Raw genomic sequence first — 6,267 nt, forward strand, 5'->3', positions numbered from 1 at the left:
GTCCCACTAGCTTTTCTTGTCTGTAATATTTTCTAGACCATCCCAAAGCACATTTGCTTTCTACACATATTTTCCTTCACGTTTTGCTACCCACCTCTACAGGGTGCCATCATCTGTGTGCTACCCACCTGTAGGAGAAGAGCCCTGTTTAACCTTGGATGTTCTACTGAGATAAAGAACACTTTATCTTGTAACTAACAGTGTGTTTCCCCATTATTTAAAAAAGTGTTTGGATACCTTTGTTTTTCTCAATAGAGGCAGATATGTCAGAAACTGGAACTTAATTTTAAATACCTGATAGCTTAGCTTGAGCTAATAAGAGAAATGTATGCTACAATATAGAAAGAATCTTCATAACATAACAAATAGATGGCAGTCTTCGGGGGTAGACAGTAAGGGAAACGAAGGAAATGTGAAGGATCAGTCTCCATGTGAGAGTGTACATGAAAATATAACAGAACAACTCGTTGCCCGTGATGTAGCCCGGAGTAGGTCAGGGGGCCCTTGGGGACACAATAGCCAAAAACTAAACTGAATCCATTCTGCCTTCTCAACTCTGCAGCTCCACGACCACCAGTCAGATCTCTACAAAAGATGATAGTAATCTTCAGATCAAAAGTATCTCCTATGGAACCCATCAGCCAGAGAAACAAAGCTCCTCTGTGCATGGAGGTGGCGGAGTGCACAGGATCTCTCAAGCAGCTAAATGTCATTTGAAACCCAGTGAGAACGAGGTTCAGTCTTTGTATTAGGCTTAGAAATATATTACTAGCAGTCTCCATTAAAGAGCAAAAGAGAAAACAGCTGTTCATCTCCGTCTTAAATTCAATATTATTTTTATTTGTTACACTCTGGAGGTTATGTCAAAATTTTTCAGATATTTTTTATGTCTCTATGAAAACTCTTTTCAATTGGTTTCTTTTCTTGTTTTATATAGTTACATTTACTTTATAGAAAAATGTGCTATAAATTAGTATTTTTATGAACAATACAATACAGATATGATGCCTAGTTTCGACCCAATGGTTGAGACTCCTGAGGACAAAATTAAAAGAAAGTTATAATCAGCTGATTACTGTATTAAGCTCAGATATAGGATGTTGGAAGCACCAAATTAAACCCAAATATTTTCCCATCATATTCCTCATGGAAATAAAGCAAAAGCTTCCTGTCAGTAAGATTTAAATACATTGAAATCTAGATGTTTTTGTATTTAGGAAAGTCATGTAACACACAGAATGTTAATAGCACAAACATGAAAATAGGGTTTCCTATTAAAATTAATCAGTTTAAAAGAAGTGTCACAAATGGTTTTAAAAAGTAATCAACTTAAGAAAAGATAGATCTGGAAAAAGTGAACAAGAACAATGTTTTTTATTATTATTTGTATTACATTCATAACAAATGACATTGATAAGACAGTAGCAAGAATGAGGTGAAAATTGGAGGAATATTCATGGCAACTCGAAGTGCCTTGAAAAGTTGATCCGAACTGCTTGCATCAAAGAGAAAATAGACTCCTTAATGATCACTTCTCTGACAACTAACAGTAACATCATTTTTAGCTATGACTGCTAAAATTAGATACCTTCCTCTTGGAAATATGCATTCCCTGACAACAACACAGGATGACAGCCTTCACCTCACGATAAGAGAGAGAGCAATAATCCACTTTAAATGAGCAATTTCTGTGATAAAAAAATATTACTTAAGAAGGATTTGATGGCAGAATAACAAAAATCTGTGCCACACTAATTACTTTAACAATCTTTAGTGAAATGTTTGCTTTGATTTTAAATAGAGTATACAATTTTCAAGATATTCAGTTATTAGGACTGTTCATATGAGGAAAAGAGACTTTTATTGTTGACAAAAGGGCCTTTAACAACTTGTTATAAAATTATGCTTACTTGAATAAATGACACAATAGAATGTACTTGTTAGAAGTGCAGACAAATGACTTTTAAACTGCTGCCTTTAGGCTGCTAGCTGTTGATAACTAAACTGGCAGCCCGATGCTACGATCATTTCCCTGGCAGTGCAAAGCTAGACTATGGGACCTTGTCAGGCCATCCATCACGGCTTGTCACCTGAAGACATAAATAAAAATTCAGCATTTCCCCAGATCTATTAGAAGGCTGGTATGTCTATTTAGAGTCCCCATGGCAAAATTATGGCTTAAATTCAGCCTTTTAAAATGTATACATTAGTACCAGTGCAGATATAGAGTCAACATTCATTTTGCACACTTAAAACAAAATGTACTGAGAAAATTAGGTCCGAAGTGAGAGAAATAGCTACAAAAATATGAAGTTAAAGCCTCTAATTTTATAAATCATGGTAATTTGACAGATCAACGTGTTAATGGGAAGGAATTACATCTATTATGACGATATAGAATCACCAAAATGTCATAGGAAGAACGGAGAAAATCTTCTTGTTCTTTTGAAATATTTTGTTAAAACATACTGTAAATACAAGTAAGGGTTAGAGAATTACTCTAGAACAGAAGTCTATAAATTTTTTCTCCCTAGGGTCACATAGTAAATATTTTAAGCTTTGAAGGTCACATGTGGTCTTTCTCACAAATTCTCCTTCGGCTTTATTTCATATCTCTTAAACCATTTAAAAAACCATTCTTAGTTCATCAAAGGTATAAAAAAGGTAAAGGGTCCACAGGCCAGACCTAACCCAGGGGTCATACTTTGCAGATCCCTGCTCTGGAAAGTAAACAAATTCTTATATATATAATGAAAAGACACAATTTTCTAATTTAAAAGACTTCATTCTTGCTTTTACAGTGATTATTTTTCAAGTAACAAAAAATTCTATAAAATATGTAAAATTTCATGACATTGGAAAAGTAGCTATTAGATATAACGCCTGGCACGTGAGTACATTTCATATCAAATCAGTATTTCTGTCTCTACTTACACATTTTGAAAAGGAGAGTTTAATACAAGTTGGATGGTACTCCAGCTGTATTGTCACTTAAAATGGTACTGAGAGTAGTCTTGAGACAAACTGCATCAAATTTAGCTCAATGCCAAAAACAGCTGTTTGAAATAGTCCTGGGTGCACTTCGGACATGTGTATCTTGGTGTGAGGTTACAAACCATCCCTTTTTTTTTTTTTTCAATTTTTTTATTGTTATGTTAATCACCATATATTACATCATTAGTTTTTGATGCAGTGTTCCATGATTCATTGTTTGTTCATAACACCCAGTGCACCATGCAAAACGTGCCCTCCTCAATACCCATCACCAGGCTAACCCATCCCCCCACCCCCCTACCCTCTAGAACCCTCAGTTTGTTTTTCAGAGTCCATCATCTCTCATGGTTCGTCTCCCCCTCTGACATACTCCCCTTTTCTTCCTCTCCTGTTATCTTCTTCTTTTCCTTTTTACTTAAAATATGTTGCGTTATTTGTTTCAGAAGTACAGATCTGTGATTCAACAGTCTTGCACAATTCACAGCGCTCACCGTAGCACATACCCTCCCCAATGTCTATCACCCAGCCATCCCATCCCTCCCACCCCCAACCACTCCAGTAACACTCAGTTTGTTTCCTGAGATTAAGAATTCCTCATATCAATGAGGTCATGTGATACATGTCTTTCTCTGATTGACTTATTTCACTCAGCATAACACCCTCCAGTTCCATCCACGTCGTTGCAAATGGCAAGATCTCATTCCTTTTGATGGCTGCATAATATTCCATTGTGTATATATACCATATCTTCTTTATCCATTCATCTGTCGATGGGCATCTTGGCTCTTTCCACAGTTTGGCTATTGTGGACATTGCTGCTATAAACATTGGGGTACATGTACCCCTTCGGGTCCCTACATTTGTATCTTTGTGGTAAATACCCAGTAGTGCAATTGCTGGATCGAACGGTAGCTCTAATTTCAACTGTTTGAGGAACCTCCATACTGTTTTCCAGAGGGGCTGCACCAGCTTGCATTCCCACCAACAGTGTAGGAGGGTTCCCCTTTCTCCACATCCCCGCCAACATCTGTCGTTCCCTGACTTGTTAATTTTAGCCATTCTGACGGGTGTGAGGTGGTATCTCATTGAGGTTTTGATTTGGATTTCCCTGATGCCGAGTGATGTTGAGCACTTTTTCATGTGCCTGTTGGCCATTTGGATGTCTTCTTTGGAGAAATGTCTGTTCATGTCTTCTGCCCATTTCTTGATTGGATTATTTGTTCTTTGGGTGTTGAGTTTGATAAGTTCTTTATAGATTTTGGATACTAGCCCTTTATCTGATATGTCGTTTGCAAATATTTTCTCCCATTCTGTCGGTTGTCTTTTGGTTTTGTGGACTGTTTCTTTTGCTGTGCAAAAGCTTTTTATCTTGATGAAATCCCAATAGTTCATTTTTGCCCTGGCTTCCCGTGCCTTTGGCGATGTTTCTAGGAAGAAGTTGCTGCGGCTAAGGTCGAAAAGGTTGCTACCTGTGTTCTCCTTTAGGATTTGGATGGACTCCTGTCTCACGTTTAGGTCTTTCAACCATTTGGAGTCTATTCTTGTGTGTGGTGTAAGGAAATGGTCCAGTTTCATTCTTCTGCATGTGGCTGTCCAATTTTCCCAACACCATTTGTTGAAGAGACTGTCTTTTTGCCATTGGACATTCTTTCCTGCTTTGTCAAAAATAAGTTGACCATAGAGTTGAGGGTCCATTTCTGGGCTCTCGATTCTGTTCCATTGATCTATGCGTCTGTTTTTGTGCCAGTACCATACTGTCTTGATGATGACAGCTTTGTAATAGAGCTGGAAGTCCGGAATTGTGATGCCGCCAGCTTTGCTTTTCTTTTTCAGTATTCCTCTGGCTATTCGGGGTCTCTTCTGGTTCCATACAAATTTTAGGATTATTTGTTCCATTTCTTTGAAAAAAGTGGATGGTATTTTGATGGGGATTGCATTGTATGTGTAGATTGCTCTAGGTAGCATTGACATCTTCACAATGTTGATTCTCCCAATCCATGAGCATGGAACGTTTTTCCATTTCTTTGTGTCTTCTTCAATTTCTTTCATGAGTATTTTATAGTTTTCTGAGTACAGATCCTTTGCCTCTTTGGTTAGATTTATTCCTAGGTATCTAATGGTTTTGGGTGCAATTGTAAATGGGATAGACTCCTTGATTTGTCTCTCTTCTGTCTTGTTGTTGGTGTATAGGAATGCCACTGATTTCTGTGCATTGATTTTATATCCTGCTACTTTACTGAATTCCTGTATGAGTTCTAGCAGTTTTGGGGTGGAGTCTTTTGGGTTTTCCACGTACAGTATCATATCATCTGCAAAGAGTGAGAGTTTGACTTCCTCTTTGCCGATTTGGATGCCTTTGATTTCTTTTTGTTGTCTGATTGCTGTGGCTAGGACTTCTAATACTATGTTGAATAGCAGTGGTGAGAGTGGACATCCCTGCCGCGTTCCTGACCTTAGGGGAAAGGCTCTCAGCCTTTCCCCATTGAGAATGATACTTGCTGTAGGTTTTTCATAGATGGCTTTTATGATTTTGAGGTATGTACCCTCTATCCCTATACTCTGAAGAGTTTTGATCAAGAAAGGATGTTGTACTTTGTCAAATGCTTTTTCTGCATCTATTGAGAGGATCATATGATTCTTGTTCTTTCTTTTGTTAATGTATTGTATCACGTTGATTGATTTGCGGATGTTGAACCAGCCTTGCAGCCCAGGAATAAATCCCACTTGGTCATGGTGAATAATCCTTTTAATGTACTGTTGGATCCTATTGGCTAGTATTTTGGTGAGAATTTTTGCATCCATGTTCATCAAGGATATTGGTCTGTAATTCTCTTTTTTGATGGGGTCTTTGTCTGGTTTTGGGATCAAGGTAATGCTGGCCTCATAAAATGAGTTTGGAAGTTTCCCTTCCATTTCTATTTTTTGGAACAGTTTCAGGAGAATAGGTATTAATTCTTCTTGAAATGTCTGATAGAATTCCCCCGGGAAGCCGTCTGGCCCTGGGCTTTTGTTTCTTGGGAGATTTTTGATGACTGTTTCAATTTCCTTAGTGGTTATAGGTCTGTTCAGGTTTTCTATTTCTTCCTGGTTCAATTTTGGTAGTTGATACATCTCTAGGAATGCACCCATTTCTTCCAGGTTCTCTAATTTGCTGGCATAGAGTTGCTCATAATATGTTCTTATAATTGTTTGTATTTCTTTGGTGTTGGTTGTGATCTCTCCTCTTTCATTCATGATTTTGTTGATTTGGGTCATTTCTCTTTTCTTTTTGAT

The sequence above is a fragment of the Callorhinus ursinus genome, unplaced genomic scaffold, assembly GCF_003265705.2.
Source record: "Callorhinus ursinus isolate GAN/ISIS: 27379988/994484 unplaced genomic scaffold, GSC_fseal_2.0 scaffold4, whole genome shotgun sequence".
Taxonomy (NCBI): domain Eukaryota; kingdom Metazoa; phylum Chordata; class Mammalia; order Carnivora; family Otariidae; genus Callorhinus; species Callorhinus ursinus.